The sequence below is a fragment of the Triturus cristatus genome, chromosome 6 (assembly GCF_964204655.1).
Source record: "Triturus cristatus chromosome 6, aTriCri1.1, whole genome shotgun sequence".
Lineage (NCBI taxonomy): Eukaryota > Metazoa > Chordata > Amphibia > Caudata > Salamandridae > Triturus > Triturus cristatus.
In genome coordinates this window covers 1,019,166,822-1,019,185,993 of record NC_140589.1, presented here as the reverse complement: position 1 = coordinate 1,019,185,993, position 19,172 = coordinate 1,019,166,822, and positions in this window count along the sequence as shown.

The following is a 19,172-nucleotide window of genomic DNA, read 5'->3' as shown; positions in this document are numbered from 1 at the left end:
TTATTGTGCTGTTTGTGACGCCGTTTCAGTTCGTTGCTCTTGTGCCTTGAGCGGCAGAGTTTCCCCGGTGTCTCCAGTCTTTCTTCTCTGGGTCTCGCCGTGGTTACGAATTGCCTGCAGCATCGTGAAGCCACTCACGTCCTCATCACCTGAGTGAGTGTATCTGCGCCTTTCCACCGAGGCAGATTTTCCCCCTTATCCCAGTTCCTTGTTTGGTCCCCTGTTTTGTGTTTCTTTTACCTGATTGTAGGCCGTACCCCTATCTCTCCTATAGTCTGGTTTTTTCTTAGTTTGTCATTAGTCGTTCCTACGCTCATATGTCCAGTTTGGTTGGAGGTTGAAGTAGAGCAGGATTAGCCCTTTCTATCCGCGCTGTTTCCTGGCAATCTACTGCTAGCTTGGTTCTGTCGCCCCCCCTAAGAAGAAGGGATAGCTAGCGTGAACCACCGTGCCTCAGTCTTGTCAACACCATCAGAACGAAAACGGTAACAGCGCGGGGCGCTGCTTTCATTTGCTCTCATTTAGAGATTAAAGAGGGGGAAGTGAATTGTTATGTTTCTTTCTTAGGATTATAAAATACTGCAACACTAACCACACACCAACTCCACTCTTCTTAGGAGAAACTTTACGAAGAACATGTGAGTTTATCAAACTGGGAAGAGGGACATACATACATTGGGGTAGAAGTAGTATTAACTGTCTACTGCTTGTGCGATAGAATGTTCCAGAGTGAAGTCATCTTTTAATCCTGGTCGACATTCGATGTACCTAAGCCTTGCAGAGTGCTGCCCCATCCTGATTCACATCAGAAGTAACTGTGCTTGGTAGGCAAATATACAGACAATATTTCCTGAAGAGATAAGGGGGCTGTATGTTGTTTTTGTTAACCCATTCTTTTTGTTACAGCAGAGTGTTGCCAAGTCTCGAAGACCTCTTCACCCATCCATAAACCGGACCCCCCTCCTTCCCTTGTTTTGTTTCCCTGTTTTCCCCTGTTGAGTCATCCGATACTCTAGTGTTTGATAGAGTCGGAGAACCACAGGGGAGGATTGAGGCATACTCTACTGATTCCTGACGCTCCTGCAGAAAGACCTCAGATTCCTTACAATCTACTCTGTACTCTCTACTGCTCTCTCTCTACTACTCACTCTCTACTACTCACTCACTACTACTCTCTCCTACTTTTTGTCTACTACTCTCTTCTACTCACTCTCTACTACTCTACAACTCACTCTCTACTACTCACTCTCTACTACTCTTTCTCTACTACTCACTCTCTACCACTCTCTAATACTCACTCTACTACTCTCTACTACTCTCTCTCTACTACTCACTCTCTACTACTCACTCTCTACTACTCTATACTCTATTCTCTACTACTCACTCTCTACTACTCTTGATACTACCCTTTACTACTCACTCTCTACTACTCACTCCCTACAACTCACTCTCTACTCACTCTCTACTCACTCTCTACTACTCTCTGCTACTCACTCTCTACTACTCTCTACCCTACTCTCTACTACTCTCTCTACTACTCTACTACTCACTCTCTACTACTCTCTCTACTACTCACTCTCTACTACTCTCTTGTACTCACTCTCTACTACTCTCTCTCTACCACTCTACTACTCACTCTCTACTACTCACTCTCTATTCTTTACTACTCACTGTCTACTAATCTACTCTACTCTCTACTACTCACTCTCTACTACTCACTCTCTACTACTCACTCTCTGCTCTCTACTCTACTACTCACTCTCTACTACCCTCTCTCTCTGTTACTCTTTACTACTTACTCTCTACTACTCACTCTCTACTACTCACTCTCTACTACTCACTCTCTACTACTCACTCACTACTCCTCTCCTACTCATTCTCTACTACTCTCTCTCTATACTACTCACTCTCTACCACTCTCTACTACTCACTCTCTACTATTTTCTACTACTCACTCAACTACTCTACTACTCTCTACTACTCACTCTCTACTACTCACTCTCTACTACTCTGTACTCTATTCTCTACTACTCACTCTCTACTACTCTTTCTACTACCCTTTACTACTCACTCTCTACTACTCACTCCCTACTACTCACTCTCTACTCACTCTCTACTACTGTCTGCTACTCACTCTCTACTACTCTCTACCCTACTCTCTACTACTCTCTCTACTACTCACTCTCTACTACTCTCTACTACTCACTCTCTACTACTCTATCACTCACTCACTCTCTCTACTCTGTACTCTCTCTCTACTGCTTTCTCTCTACTACTCACTGACTACTACTCTCCTACTCACTCTCTGCTACTCTACTACTTACTCTATACTACTCTCTTCTACTCACTCTCTACTAATCTCTACTACTCACTCTCTACTACTCTACTACTCACTCTCTACTACTCCTCTCTCTCTACTACTCTCTACTACTCTCTCTCTACTACTCACTCTCTACCACTCTCTACTACTCACTCTCTACTACTCTCTACTACTTACTCTTTACTACTCTCTACTACTCTCTCTACTACTCTCTACTACTCACTCTCTACTACTATCTACTACTCTCTACTACTCTCTCTCTACTACTCACGCTCTACTCTCTACTACTCACTCTCGGCTACTCTCTACTACTCACTCTCTACTACTATCTCTCTCTACTACTCACTCTCTACTACTATCTCTCTCTACTACTCTTTACTACTCACTCTCTACTACTCACTCTCTACTAATCTCTACTACTCACTCTCTATTACTCACTCTCTCTACTTTCTACTACTCACTCTCTACTACTCTCTACTATTCTCTCTCTCTAATACTCACTCTCTACTACTTTCTACTCACTCTCTACTACTCTCTACTACTCACTCTCTACTACTCTACTACTCACTCTCTACTACTCACTCTCTACTAATCTCTACTACTCACTCTCTATTACTCACTCTCTCTACTCTCTACTACTCACTCTCTACTACTCTCTCTCTTTAATACTCACTCTCTACTACTTTCTACTCACTCTCTACTACTCTCTACTACTCACTCTCTACTACTCTCTATTACTCACTCTCTCTACTCTGTACTTTCTCTTTACTGCTCCATCTCTACTACTCACTTTCTAACACTCACTCACTACTACTCTCTCCTACTCACTCTCTACTACTCAACTACTCACCCTCTACTAATCTCTTCTACTCACTCTCTACTACTCACTCTCTACTACTCTCTACTACTCACTCTCTACTAGTCTCTACTACTCTCTATTACTCACTCTCTCTACTCTGTACTCTCTACTGCTCTCTCTCTACTACTCACTCTCTACTACTCTCTCACTACTACTCTCTCCTACATATTGTCTACTACTCTCTTCTACTCACTCTCTACAACTCACTCTCTACTACTCACTCTCTACTAGTCGTTCTCTACTACTCACTCTCTACCACTCTCTAATACTCACTCTCTACTACTCTCTACTACTCACTCTACTACTCTACTACTCTCTCTCTACTACTCACTCTCTACTACTCACTCTCTACTACTCTGTACTCTATTCTCTACTACTCACTCTCTACTACTCTCTACTACCCTTTACTACTCACTCTCTACTACTCACTCCCTACAACTCACTCTCTACTCACTCTCTACTCACTCTCTACTACTCTCTGCTACTCACTCTCTACTACTCTCTACCCTACTCTCTACTACTCTCTGTACTACTCTCTCTACTACTCACTCTCTACTACTCTCTTGTACTCAATCTCTACTACTCTCTCCTACTCACTCTCTACTACTCTACTGATCACTCTCTACTACTCTCTTCTACTCACTCTCTACTACTCACTCTCTACTACTCTCTACTACTCACTCTCTACTCTACTCTCTACTACTCACTCTCTACTACCCTCTCTCTCTATTACTCTTTACTACTTACTCTCTACTACTCTCTACTACTCTTTACTCACTCTCTACTACTCTCTATTACTCACTCTGTACTACTCTACTCTCTAATACTCACTCTCTACTACTCTCTACTACTCTCTATTACTCACTCTCTCTACTCTGTACTCTCTTTACTGCTCTCTCTCTACTACTCACTCACTACTACTCTCTTCTACTCACTCTCTACTAATCTCTACTACTCACTCTCTACTACTCTACTACTCACTCTCTACTACTCCTCTCTCTCTACTACTCTGTACTACTCTCTCTCTCTACTACTCACTCTCTACCACTCTCTACTACTCACTCTCTACTACTCTCTACTACTCACTCTTTACTACTCTCTACTACTCTCTCTACTACTCTCTACTACTCACTCTCTACTACTCTCTACTACTCTCTAATACTCACGCTCTACTCTCTACTACTCACTCTCGGCTACTCTCTACTACTCACTCTCTACTACTATCTCTCTCTACTACTCACTCTCTACTACTATGTCTCTCTACTACTCTTTACTACTCACTCTCTACTACTCTCTACTACTCTTTCTCTCTACTACTCACTCTCTACTACTTTCTACTCACTCTCTACTACTCACTCTCTACTACTCTACTCTCTACTACTCACTCTCTACTACTCTCTATTACTCACTCTCTCTACTCTGTGCTCTCTCTTTACTGCTCCATCTCTACTACTCACTCTCTAATACTCACTCACTACTACTCTCTCCTACTCACTCTCTACTACTCTACTACTCACCCTCTACTACTCTCTTCTTCTCACTCTCTACTACTCACTCTCTACTACTCTCTACTACTCACTATCTACTACTCTCTACTACTCTCTATTACTCACTCTATCTACTCTGTACTCTCTACTGCTCTCTCTCTACTACTCTCTTCTACTCACTCTCTACTACTCACTCTCTACTACTCTCTACTACTCACTCTCTACTACTCTCTACTACTCACTCTCTACTCTACTTTCTACTACTCACTCTCTACTACTCTCTACTATTCTCTCTCTCTAATACTCACTCTCTACTACTTTCTACTCACTCTCTACTACTCTCTACTACTCACTCTCTACTACTCTACTACTCACTCTCTACTACTCACTCTCTACTAATCTCTACTACTCACTCTCTATTACTCACTCTCTCTACTCTCTACTACTCACTCTCTACTACTCTCTCTCTTTAATACTCACTCTCTACTACTTTCTACTCACTCTCTACTACTCTCTACTACTCACTCTCTACTACTCTCTATTACTCACTCTCTCTACTCTGTACTTTCTCTTTACTGCTCCATCTCTACTACTCACTTTCTAACACTCACTCACTACTACTCTCTCCTACTCACTCTCTACTACTCAACTACTCACCCTCTACTAATCTCTTCTACTCACTCTCTACTACTCACTCTCTACTACTCTCTACTACTCACTCTCTACTAGTCTCTACTACTCTCTATTACTCACTCTCTCTACTCTGTACTCTCTACTGCTCTCTCTCTACTACTCACTCTCTACTACTCTCTCACTACTACTCTCTCCTACATATTGTCTACTACTCTCTTCTACTCACTCTCTACAACTCACTCTCTACTACTCACTCTCTACTAGTCGTTCTCTACTACTCACTCTCTACCACTCTCTAATACTCACTCTCTACTACTCTCTACTACTCACTCTACTACTCTACTACTCTCTCTCTACTACTCACTCTCTACTACTCACTCTCTACTACTCTGTACTCTATTCTCTACTACTCACTCTCTACTACTCTCTACTACCCTTTACTACTCACTCTCTACTACTCACTCCCTACAACTCACTCTCTACTCACTCTCTACTCACTCTCTACTACTCTCTGCTACTCACTCTCTACTACTCTCTACCCTACTCTCTACTACTCTCTGTACTACTCTCTCTACTACTCACTCTCTACTACTCTCTTGTACTCAATCTCTACTACTCTCTCCTACTCACTCTCTACTACTCTACTGATCACTCTCTACTACTCTCTTCTACTCACTCTCTACTACTCACTCTCTACTACTCTCTACTACTCACTCTCTACTCTACTCTCTACTACTCACTCTCTACTACCCTCTCTCTCTATTACTCTTTACTACTTACTCTCTACTACTCTCTACTACTCTTTACTCACTCTCTACTACTCTCTATTACTCACTCTGTACTACTCTACTCTCTAATACTCACTCTCTACTACTCTCTACTACTCTCTATTACTCACTCTCTCTACTCTGTACTCTCTTTACTGCTCTCTCTCTACTACTCACTCACTACTACTCTCTTCTACTCACTCTCTACTAATCTCTACTACTCACTCTCTACTACTCTACTACTCACTCTCTACTACTCCTCTCTCTCTACTACTCTGTACTACTCTCTCTCTCTACTACTCACTCTCTACCACTCTCTACTACTCACTCTCTACTACTCTCTACTACTCACTCTTTACTACTCTCTACTACTCTCTCTACTACTCTCTACTACTCACTCTCTACTACTCTCTACTACTCTCTAATACTCACGCTCTACTCTCTACTACTCACTCTCGGCTACTCTCTACTACTCACTCTCTACTACTATCTCTCTCTACTACTCACTCTCTACTACTATGTCTCTCTACTACTCTTTACTACTCACTCTCTACTACTCTCTACTACTCTTTCTCTCTACTACTCACTCTCTACTACTTTCTACTCACTCTCTACTACTCACTCTCTACTACTCTACTCTCTACTACTCACTCTCTACTACTCTCTATTACTCACTCTCTCTACTCTGTGCTCTCTCTTTACTGCTCCATCTCTACTACTCACTCTCTAATACTCACTCACTACTACTCTCTCCTACTCACTCTCTACTACTCTACTACTCACCCTCTACTACTCTCTTCTTCTCACTCTCTACTACTCACTCTCTACTACTCTCTACTACTCACTATCTACTACTCTCTACTACTCTCTATTACTCACTCTATCTACTCTGTACTCTCTACTGCTCTCTCTCTACTACTCTCTTCTACTCACTCTCTACTACTCACTCTCTACTACTCTCTACTACTCACTCTCTACTACTCTCTACTACTCACTCTCTACTCTACTCTCTACTACTCACTCTCTACTACCCTCTCTGTCTATTACTCTTTACTACTCACTCTCCACTACTCTCTACTACTCTCTACTCACTCTCTACTACTCTCTATTACTCACTCTGTACTACTCTACTCTCTACTACTCACTCTCCACTACTCTCTATTAGTCACTATATCTACTCTGTACTCTCTACTGCTCTCTCTCTACTACTCACTCTCTACTACTTACTCACTACTACTCTCTCCTACATATTGTCTACTACTCTCTTCTACTCACTCTCTACTACTCTCTACAACTCACTCTCTACTACTCACTCTCTACTACTCTTTCTCTACTACTCACTCTCTACCACTCTCTAATACTCACTCTCTACTACTCTCTACTACTCACTCTACTACTCTTTACTACTCACTCTCTACTACTCACTCCCTACAACTCACTCTCTACTCACTCTCTACTACTCTCTATTACTCACTCTCTCTACTCTGTACTCTCTTTACTGCTCTCTCTCTACTCCACACTCACTACTACTCTCTTCTACTCACTCTCTACTAATCTCTACTACTCACTCTCTACTACTCCTCTCTCTCTGCTACTCTCTACTACTCTCTCTCTACTACTCACTCTCTACCACTCTCCACTACTCACTCTCGACTACTCTCTACGACTCACTCTTTACTACTCTCTACTACTCACTCTCTACTACTCTCTACTACTCTCTAATACTCACACTCTACTCTCTACTACTCACTCTCGGCTACTCTCTACTACTCACTCTCTACTACTATCTCTCTCTACTACTCATTCTCTACTACTATGTCTCTCTACTACTCTTTACTACTCACTCTCTACTACTCACTCTCTACTACTCTCTACTACCCTTTCTCTCTACTACTCACTCTCTACTACTTTCTACTCACTCTCTACTACTCTCTACTACTCACTCTCTACTACTCTACTCTCTACTACTCACTCTCTACTACTCTCTATTACTCACTCTCTCTACTCTCTCTTTACTGCTCCATCTCTACTACTCACTCTCTAATACTCACTCACTACTACTCTCTCCTACTCACTCTCTACTACTCACCCTCTACTACTCTCTACTACTCACTCTCTACTACTCTCTACTACTCACTCTCTACTACTCTCTATTACTCTATTACTCACTCTATCTACTCTGTACTCTCTACTGCTCTCTCTACTACTCACTCTCTACTACTCACTCACTACTACTCTCTCCTACTTTTTGTCTACTACTCTCTTCTACTCACTCTCTACTACTCTACAACTCACTCTCTATTACTCACTCTCTACTACTCTTTCTCTACTACTCACTCTCTACCACTCTCTAATACTCACTCTACTACTCTCTACTACTCTACTACTCGCTCTCTACTACTCACTCTCTACTACTCACTCTCTACTACTCTGTACTCTATTCTCTACTACTCACTCTCTACTACTCTTGATACTACCCTTTACTACTCACTCTCTACTACTCACTCCCTACAACTCACTCTCTACTCACTCTCTACTCACTCTCTACTACTCTCTGCTACTCACTCTCTACTACTCTCTACCCTACTCTCTACTACTCTCTCTACTACTCTGCTACTCACTCTCTACTACTCTACTCTCTACTACTCACTATCTACTACTCTCTATTACTCACTCTCTCTACTCTGTACTCACTCTTTACTGCTCCATCTCTACTACTCACTCTCTAATACTCACTTACTACTACTCTCTTCTACTCACTCTCTACTACTCACTCTCTACTACTCTCTCCTACTCACTCTCTACTACTCTACTACTCACCCTCTACTACTCTCTTCTACTCACTCTCTACTCACTCTCTACTACTGTCTGCTACTCACTCTCTACTACTCTCTACCCTACTATCTACTACTCTCTCTACTACTCACTCTCTACTACTCTCTACTACTCACTCTCTACTACTCTATCACTCACTCACTCTCTCTACTCTGTACTCTCTCTCTACTGCTTTCTCTCTACTACTCACTGACTACTACTCTCCTACTCACTCTCTGCTACTCTACTACTTACTCTATACTACTCTTGTGGTAAATAAAATTCCTTTACCTGGACTTAATTTGATACAGAAACATAATAAAATAGCTCAGTAAAATGAGAGGCAGAATCCGTGGTATTAGAGGTTCGGAATGGGCTTTATTCCAGTGATCGATTATAATCGGTTGCTCCAAGTTCCATCACCACGGGGGTTCAGGAAGTGAAGTACATACTTTATTGACAAGAAGTAACTTTTATAGTACATACATTACAATGAAGCGAATGCAGTAGGCGTAACAATTGATAAGGAAAATGACGATTTATCTGCGTAACCAAAAATGGGTGTAATAAGGAGTAAAAAGGAACATAATTGGTTATGATGTCACATATAGGTGGATCTATAAGATAATACTTGGCATAGATGCGCGCGCAGCAACATGACGTGTAATTGACGTGTAACTAGGGGGTGAAGGGGACTTGACATTTAGCTCTACATGTGGAGACAAGAAGTCTGGGGGGTCAAGTCAACCTAATCCCAAATCATATCTAACATCCTATGTTTAAAGAACTATGTTATCCACGAAAGAAGGACTCTCGGACAGAATCTATTCTATACTGACTGTGCGTGCGTGTACAAGCGTCTAAGTGTCTACACTAAATGCGAGGGGATAGGAATATTCCATGGTAACAGGGCTATGAATTACTTGCATGAGGACAGAGAAGCCGGGCCTTTTGCTCGGTAACTGGAAGAATGTTTACTTAAACTACTAGGCAGGAATGCATCGGCTGAGGGGGAAGCAGATAATTCGAAGGTGAAATACAGTTCTTGGCAGAGAATAGGCTGATGTCAGGCTTCGTGAGCCGCGCAGAGAATGAGACAAAGTTCATGGTCACAGATGCAGGCTCAGACTGGAGCTTTCAGAGGCAGAAGGCAAGAAGAGTTTGATGACAGAATCAGGGCCTACTTGCCTGGACTGTAAAATGGCATAAGTGAACCATATAAAGCCGGTGGCCTTTCATATTTAGGAATGGAATATCCGGCCTATTCATGGCGGATCTGACAGAGGACATGTTGACGGTGGACGCACATGTATTTGCGTCTTCATAACTGGAACTGGAGGAAACATACATGTACTTGCAACATGCACATAGAACCGTTGGGGTCCAAGATAGGGGACATAACTGACCAGAAAAATCCATATTTCCACATTCCCTCCTTGTCCCCTACTTGCCCGTCAAGAGATATCAATCTTCATTAATCCATTGATCTGTTCATATAGCATCATTTGTTATTCTTTCTTCTTCCGTGACGAATGAAATCTTGGTGGTGGAATACACGATGTGGCACACAGACCACAGATCGCTGGTCCACATTGTAGACATAGACAGCAACTGAATAGTATGAGAAGGCCAATACCTAGGAAGGATAGAACTCTCCATCCCCAGGCTGATATCACACTCCAAAACCAACTGGACCAAGTCCAAGTGCCTGGGTTCTGATGTATCTGGTTTACAATCTTATGAAGGCGAGTGATGGCTTTATATACAGATGGCGAATTTTCTGGTATGAATACGCAGCAGCTTGATCCGATGACCCTACAAGCTCCGCCCCTATCAGCCAGGATGACGTCAAGGACAAGACGATTTTGAAGCACAACAATCCGCATAGCAGACTGCTCTTCTGTTAAATTGCCTAGGGCGGAAATAGTCTCATTCACTACTGCTTCAAGGGTTCTAGTTAATCTACGTATCAGTTTACTATTAGTAACAGTACCTATATAAGGAAAGATGCCTTTATTGAAATCTGTGTATTTTTCCCATGCTGTTTCAGTGTAATCGACAATTGGGAGATCTCTCCGCTCTCTGTTGTGTACTAAATGAATATTTCTGTAATAATCAGGAGGAGCTAGGAAAACAGGTGGCAAAAGGAATGCAATGTAGCAGGTACCATCCCAATCTAGAGGCAGACGCATATATGCAGTCTGACCACATATAAAGTAGGAGTGGCGATAAGCTCTAAATGAAGATTTGCCTTGATCACTGAATTCTACTATAGTAGTGCATTTACTATGGCCCATATGTATGGAACCAACCTTTCTTACACACAATTCACCCTTCGCTGGGAATACTGACATGGTGGGTAAGACTAGTTCAACTTCGGATACGACATTTAGAATCATGAGATTAGGTGTAAAATTACCTAATCCATATACTTCATTTTCTAGATCAGTTCCTGTTCTTTTGGGGCGACCCTCCTTGTCAGGGTAGCAGACCTTGAGTAAAACTAGGTTCAGGTTTCCCCATACCCACTGATCTTGGTAAACTGCTGTGTCTGAGTCTATGGAATTGATTAAACTAAACCATGCTCCACAGGATCCATTATGTGTAAATGGGTGTGGAAAGAATGGCAGGACTCCTTCATAATTCTGATAGGGAGGGAGCCGACCACACACCCAACAATTGGTGGCATTACTAGTCTGATGGGAATGATGTAACATACTAATGAAAGTGTTATTGCGCAGCGCAAGTCTATAAGACAATTCATGCGGCGGTAGGTCACTAAAAGAATGTTCAGCAGTAACATTATAAACATGTCTAGAAATAGGGTAATATATGTGCAGCAATATACTTGCAGTAATTATTAAAAGACTCAAGAAAAACAAGATTAATAATGTCACTATGCAGTGGCTACGCAGTGATTTACAATACGCCTGTCGTTTCATCATTTTTCGCGACTGTCCATGATTCAGGTCTAGAGGATACATGTCAGAGACAAATTCAACCGCTTCACCTTGGAGAGGACTTAAACAATCAAATTGTCTGACGTTCTAGGCCTCAATTTTACTTTATAGAGTTCGGTTTTAGTCCTTTCAACCAAAGGAAGTTTTGAATCAGTCTGTGAGGGAGTGCAGGGCACAATGTCTATATCCGAGGATAGTCCATGAAATTTCTTGATATGACTTGAATGAATCCAGCCCTTGCGGCCCTCGATCTTCACGGCTGTCCTTGTAGTGAGCAGAACCAACTTGGGTGTCTTCCACCTGGGCTCCAGCTGAGTCTTTCGGTCGAAATTTCTCACAAATACGAGATCACCCGGAACTACGTCATGGGGTTTCACCTCAGTGTTGTCGGGAAAGGCTGCAGCTACCTGTGAACGACAAGATTGTAGTGCAGACATCAAGGAAGCCAAGTAATCTGTCAGCATATTACAGTCAACATCAGTTATTTTGCGTGGTATAGGCGTCCCCCACATATTTGGTGGTCTGCCGAAGATCACCTCATACGGGGATAGCCCTGTTCGAGAGTGTGCTACCATTCTCATGTAAAAGAGTGCAACTGGTAATGCTACTATCCAGTCGACACCTTTCTCTCTGCATATTTTGGACAATCTGATTTTCAGTATCTGATTATGTCTTTCTACGAGACCTGCTGCCTCGGGGTGTCGGACACAGTGGAATTTCCACTGATATCCTAACAGAAGTGAAACATGTTTCATTAATTCGGATGAGAACGGCTGGCCGTTATCTGAGTAGACAACACGTGGTAAACCGTATCGTGGGAAGAATTCTCGAACCAACTGTTTGGCAGTAGTCGGGGCAGTGTAATCTGAAACCGGGTATGCCTCCGTCCAACGGGACAGAGCGCAGACAACTACGAGAACATATTTGAATCCTCGACATCGTTCCATCTGGATATAATCCATCTGGAGCACTTCAAAAGGGTGATCAGGAGGATGAAATCCACCCTGTTCTACGGGAACGCTTTTTCCTGGGTTAAACTGGCAACAGATCATACAGGTACGGACTTTTTGTTTGGCTGCTGCTCGTAAATGTTTATTGAACCAAATGTGTTGAATGCTGTCTAGCATAGCTTTTTCTCCTAGATGCGCTGGACTATGTATACTGTTAATTATAACTTGGACCATTGAATCAGGAAGGAACCACACAGACTTTTCCTTCATCATCCATCCTTGATCCGTTTGGATCCCTCCTAATTCAGTCCATTTCTTTATTTCGTCTGGTGTAGCATGTGTCTGTATGTCAATTACGTCAAGGGTAGGATCTTTAACTGTCATACACTGTGTCGGTGTCGGGACTATTGTCTTTATCATGTCGGGGGTTTGAGTTTGAGCAGTCTGTTTAGCTGTTCTGTCGGCTAGATCATTGCCTTGGGAAATGATATCAGTAACCTTCGTATGAGCCTTACATTTCATAATTGATATTGCCGTGGGTAGATGTATTGCATCTAATAAGGCATGAATGAGGGGTCCGTGCTGAATGTGGGCACCGTGGGAAGTTAAATAACCTCTCTCTCGCCACAGCACGCCGAAGTCATGTACAACTCCGAATGCATAACGTGAATCAGTGTATATGTTGACTTTTTTATTTGTGGCTTGAATACAGGCTTGTGTCAGAGCGATGAGCTCTGCGGCTTGAGCTGACAAAGTATTTATACGATTAGTTTCAATGACTTCAGTATCTGTTGTGACTGCGTAAGCGGCCACTAACTCTCCTGTACTTGTTCTCATACATGAACCATCTACATACAATGTCAGGTCTGGATCTGACAATGGGACATCGGTTAAGTCTTGTCTGGGTTTTGTCGTTATAGTAATAACTTCAATACAGTCATGAGCTAGTGGGTCTGTTCCGGTTACTGGCAAAAGTGTGGCAGGATTCAATGTGTTACAGCGTCTGATTTCTATATGTGGCTGAAACAATGTAAGTTCGTACCCTGTAAGTCGCGCTATAGTCAAGTGTTGTGTTTGCGTTCTATTTACAAGAACCTCTACTGCGTGTGGTACTTGAACTGTCAATGGATGTCCTAACACTATGGCATCGCTTTGTCTGATTGCTAAAGCTGTCGCTGCTACTGATTTTAGGCATGCAGGCAAAGCCTGAGCTACGGGATCTAATGTACTAGAAAAATAAGCACATGGTTTGTGTGCTCCTGCTTGTTCCTGTGTGAGTACTGACAAGGCAGTACCTTCGCGTTCTGTAACAAAGAGTGTAAACTGTTTTCTGTAACATGGTGTTGCTAAGACAGGTGCTTGACATAAAGCTTTCTTTAGGCTTTCAAAAGCTTGTGTATGTTCCTGAGTCCAAGGGAGAACAGTCGATGTGGCTGCCTCCTGTGTTGTCAACTGAATGAGTGGTTTTGCTAGAAATGCATACTGAGGGATCCACTGCCTACAATATGAAGTGAGACCTATGAAAGCCCGCACCTCCTTTTGTGTCTTGGGTGTTGGCATGTTAGCTATTAACTGAATGCGGTCCGGTGTAAGCTGCCTTCCCTCCTTGGACAGCGAGTGTCCAAGATAAACAACTCGCTGGACACAGAATTGCAGCTTAGAAGGGGACACCTTGTGCCCCTTTTCGGCTAGAAATTTTAAAACTGTCAGTGATGCTTTTTCACATTCCGGTTCGCTTCTTGCGGTGATCAGCAGATCATCGACGTATTGGAGCAGAGCAGTGTTAACTGGCATGTGGATACTATCTAGTTCTCGTTTCAGTGCTTGGCTATAGATGCTGGGGCTTTCTGTAAATCCTTGAGGTGCGCGTGAGAATTTAAAGCTACGTCCATTTAAACTAAATCCGAACAAATATTGGCTCTCCGGATCTATTGGGACGCTGAAAAAAGCATTCTTGAGATCAATTACAGTAAAGAATGTTGCTTCGGAATCAATGGCTGTCAGTAATGACGAGATATCTGGGACCACAGGGAATTGCGGCACAATGCACTTGTTTAACTCGCGCAGATCAATAACCAATCGATAGACTGGCGGGGCCTTTGGATCTGTTCGTTTAAGAATCGGAATTATCGGTGAATTACATACATTGGAGTCTGTTTCCACAACTACTCCTTGGGCAATGAGCTCGTCAATGATTTGTAGTAAAGCCACTACAGCATCTGGTGGTAACTTGTATTGTCGCATTCGTGGTAGCACCACTCCTGCCTTTAATGTGACTCGATATGGTGTAATATTCATGCAACCAACATCAGTAGGGCCTTGTGCCCATAGATGTGTAGGTAAGGTCTGCAGTCGGGGATCCATGTCTCTAGACACATAGTGACCTTTAAAATCACGTAAAAACAACCTTACTCCTTCCGGAGAGCAACATATTATGGCTCCTAGAGCTTTCAATGTTTTTATTCCTAGCAAGTTTTCTGGACATGATTTAGTAAGCAATAAATCTGTAGTTCGGGTCAGAGGTCCTATCGTAAGTGGCAGAGGTTGTGACACTTCATTAACAATAGGTTTTCCTGAAAAACCAAGGGAAATATTCTGAGAGCCTGAGAGGGGTGCCCCTGGAACTTCACTACGTTTTATAGTTGTTCGACTTGCCCCTGTATCGAGTAAAAATTTTCTATCTTGGCCTAATAATTCACTATGTACATAAGGTCCTTCTTGATCTACAGGTATTTCAATAAGGGGTAAGTCAACTTCCCTCTCTAGGCTAGTTCATGCGTAACGCTGATACTCAGGATATTCATACTGTGCGGTCTGATACATTTGTCGTGTTGTTGTCTGTGTGGCAGCAACAGGCAACGGTGGTGCAGCTGGCACAAACTGTATTGGCTGTTGTGCGGCTGGCATGGCCTGGGCATGCTGCAGAGCTCCTTGTTCATTCTGATCTTGTCTGAGTGGCCGTGATCTTTCTTGTGTTTTACCTATGGCGATATTATGTTTTAAAACTGGACAGTCGTGTACGTAATGACCTGGCTTTTTACAATAATTGCATGTCCCTTTTACAGGTCCTGCTGAATCGGAATGTGTCATACCCTTTTTATGTCCTTCAGCTGGAACTGTCTGGGAAACTAGCATTTTCATTTTCGTGTCTTTCATGCGTCTGTGTTCATGTTCTTGTTCCTCTCTAATTCTATTGTGATGGTACTGTAACATTTGTAACATTTGTGATGGAGTGTTACCTTGCCAGGTACTCTCGAATTTTAATACTCTATTCTTTACTTGGGGTAGGGCATTTTCTACTAATTTTGTTACAAACAGATGTGGGTATGATTCGCTACTTGCTTTTATGCCACTATTTATACCAAAACATTTTTCAAATCGGGCATAGTAATCACTAGTGTCTTCATCTTGCTTCTGTTTACAGGCTGAAATTGTACCCCAATCTTCCTTTTTCGTAGTTAATAAACGTGGCAGTACCTGTACTAATAAACCTGGTAATGCTTTAGTTTTATCCCCAAGTCCTGCTCCTGCAGTTCGGGCCTTTTCTTCCGCTTCTAACACTGACCATTCTATCTTTTGGTCTCCTACCTCCCACTCTTTTTCCTTGAGTTTCTCATAAATGCCAGCAGGCATCAATACCTTTAATATTGTCACAATGTCGGGATAGGTATACTCTCCCATGAGTAACATGTCTTTAATTTCTCGGTGAAAACCCGCTGGATCTTTGTCATGACTGGGTACCACTTTCTTCATTTGTAACAATTCTATTTTTGATATGGGCGTATATACAAATACGCGCTTAAACTCGTTGTCCTCGCCCTTTATTGGGTGCACTTCTCGTAAGGGATTCTGTCTATCCATGTGATACGTGGTTCTTTCCTTGACGGGCAATGAGACATGCTCTGCGCATACAAAAAGAATATACTGCTTTCTTGATTCTAGAATTTCTTTAATTAATTTAGTACCTGCACCTCTCCATTTATTCATAAGTAATTCAGTCAATATGTCAGGTAAGGGACCAGGGTCCGAACGCTGACTCCGATATAGTATAATGAGTTGTTGAATCATATAAATCCCAACTAACCTCTGTTCATCTGGGGTGAGATTCAAAAATGTGCGTACTACTGTATCATCACTATATTTTCCGGGACTGTCCACCCAATGGACAGCTGCCCTGGCTAAATCTTGTTCATCCATAGAATCGAGAAAATGATAACCCCTTCGTTCTCGGAGTAGTTTGTCGGCGGTTTGGAACGAATGCTCGTTAGACCTTATATTAATTATAGGTATTTGGAAATTCCTGTTATTATCTGGACATATCGGACGTATCGAGTCAGTAAGACATCTATTACTATTACAAGATCTTCCTCTACCTACATAGGCTATGGTGTCCGACTGTCCCACGGGCAGTCCTGACCCTTCTTCCTCGCTTTGTTCGAACTCGTCTACCTCTAATCTCTCTTCGTGTAGGCGTTCTATTTCTTTACGGATCTTTCGGCACATGGCTATTATACAATTTTTCTTATCATGTCTACCTTCTGATATATTCTGGCTCCATCTGGTAAGAATTTGCATTGCTTCCGGGTCTACCCCCGGTCGGTCTTGATTTCTGATCACACAATTTATGAGGAAACGTAACAGTTCCCCCTGTATCTCTACCTTCTGGTATTCCATAGCTCTGTTAATACATTCTGGATCTCGCCCTGTTTGGACAAAATGATATATTTTATCTAGATGCGCAGTCATTCCTGGTAACTTCCCTAAATACACTGCGGCTCGTCTGATACGTAATGATGCCAGTGTCATTTCGTCCTCTTTACCGGGCACAGGGTCATATCTGCAATCTATAAGAAGTTCCTTCAGCGTACGGGCACTTATGAGTTTGGGTGTACGTGAATGTGCTGACTCTTGAAAAGTAAGTTTATTCATTCTGGGTGGCGTAGAAAAAATATTGGTAGCACCTCTCGTGGCCCCATCTGGGGTGTCGGGTGTGAAAGGATTCGTCGAACGTGACACAGCAACTACAGGTGTGGACACAGCTATAGAAGTAGCTGTAGGAGCGGATGCAGAAACAGATGTGCTTGCCGGAACTTGTGACTCGATTTGTTGCTGTAGGGATACGGGCACTGGATCTTGACGTTGGATCTCCCTGGTATGCGGTCTATGTGGGGCGGAATTAGCATACTCGGGAGCTGCGTCATCTAAATATGAAGAAAGAAAAACATCTTCTGCGGTTCTAGGATGCCCCTTAGGATGTACCTTTATTGGAAATAATGGGGGTGGCAAGTCTTTCGGTATCTCTGGAGTAGCCTTAGGTAATCCTTCGGCCAGAAGGGGATACATACCATTCATAAGGGCATTTCTTTGCCTATCTACTTGTTCTGATTTCACTCGGATACCTTCCTCAATTAATGGATTCTCTCGAACTTTATTTGAACTCTCTTTATTCTTTTCTTCCTGTCTACGTGCTTTTTCTGTGCGTCTATGAGATTCTTTACGCCATAACTCAACGGCGTCTTTCTGTGACTGTCTGACTTTCCTTTTCCATAACTCTTCCTCGACTTTCATGATGCACTCTGCATCCCAGGTCCCCGCTGCGGGCCACCTCTGACTTTCTGGTAATCCCTTAGTGTAGTCTACCCATAAATCAAGAAATAATATAGCGTCTAAGCCATGTTTGTGATACATGAAGTACCCTGGAGTGTCCCTAGGAGGAATAGGAACGGCTTCTTCGAGTACCCCCTTTCTTGTAGTGATCTGTCTTAGTTTCGAAAAGAACGGCATATTGAGAACTGATCTTATACTTGATTTTGACCAACTGACCTGATACTTAATCTTGAACACACTTAATACAAAAGTACAATAATGAACAACCATTCATACCACAATATGCAGGACGTTTTTTAAACACATTAAACATTAAACATTAAACCTTTAACTGAAACAACAATGATGATCGTCTGCATAACTAATCACCAAGCTTAATTCTTGACAATAACTAGATACTTCGGAATACTTGATATACTGCTAAACAGTACAGATACACTGCTAAAACAGTGCAGACCGGATTTGTGTACCCAAACCCGTCTTGACCGGCACAACCTATGTGCACGTCAGAAATGCCTCCCCAGTAATGGTACTCACCGGGTAGCTTCGGAAACGGAAGGCCTCGGTAACTTGAACTTGAACCGGACTGGACTGGACTCGACTCGTCGGAAACTGGACTCGACTTCGAACTGGTGGGCCTCTGTATACCTCGGATCTTGCTCTCTCGGCTAGGCTCTGGTCGGGATACTTCGCACTTCTCACCGCCTCGTCTGGGTGTTGATCGCAGTCTCAGTCGCCCCCGCTTGACCGGAGGGAGATACAGGAAATCCTGCTG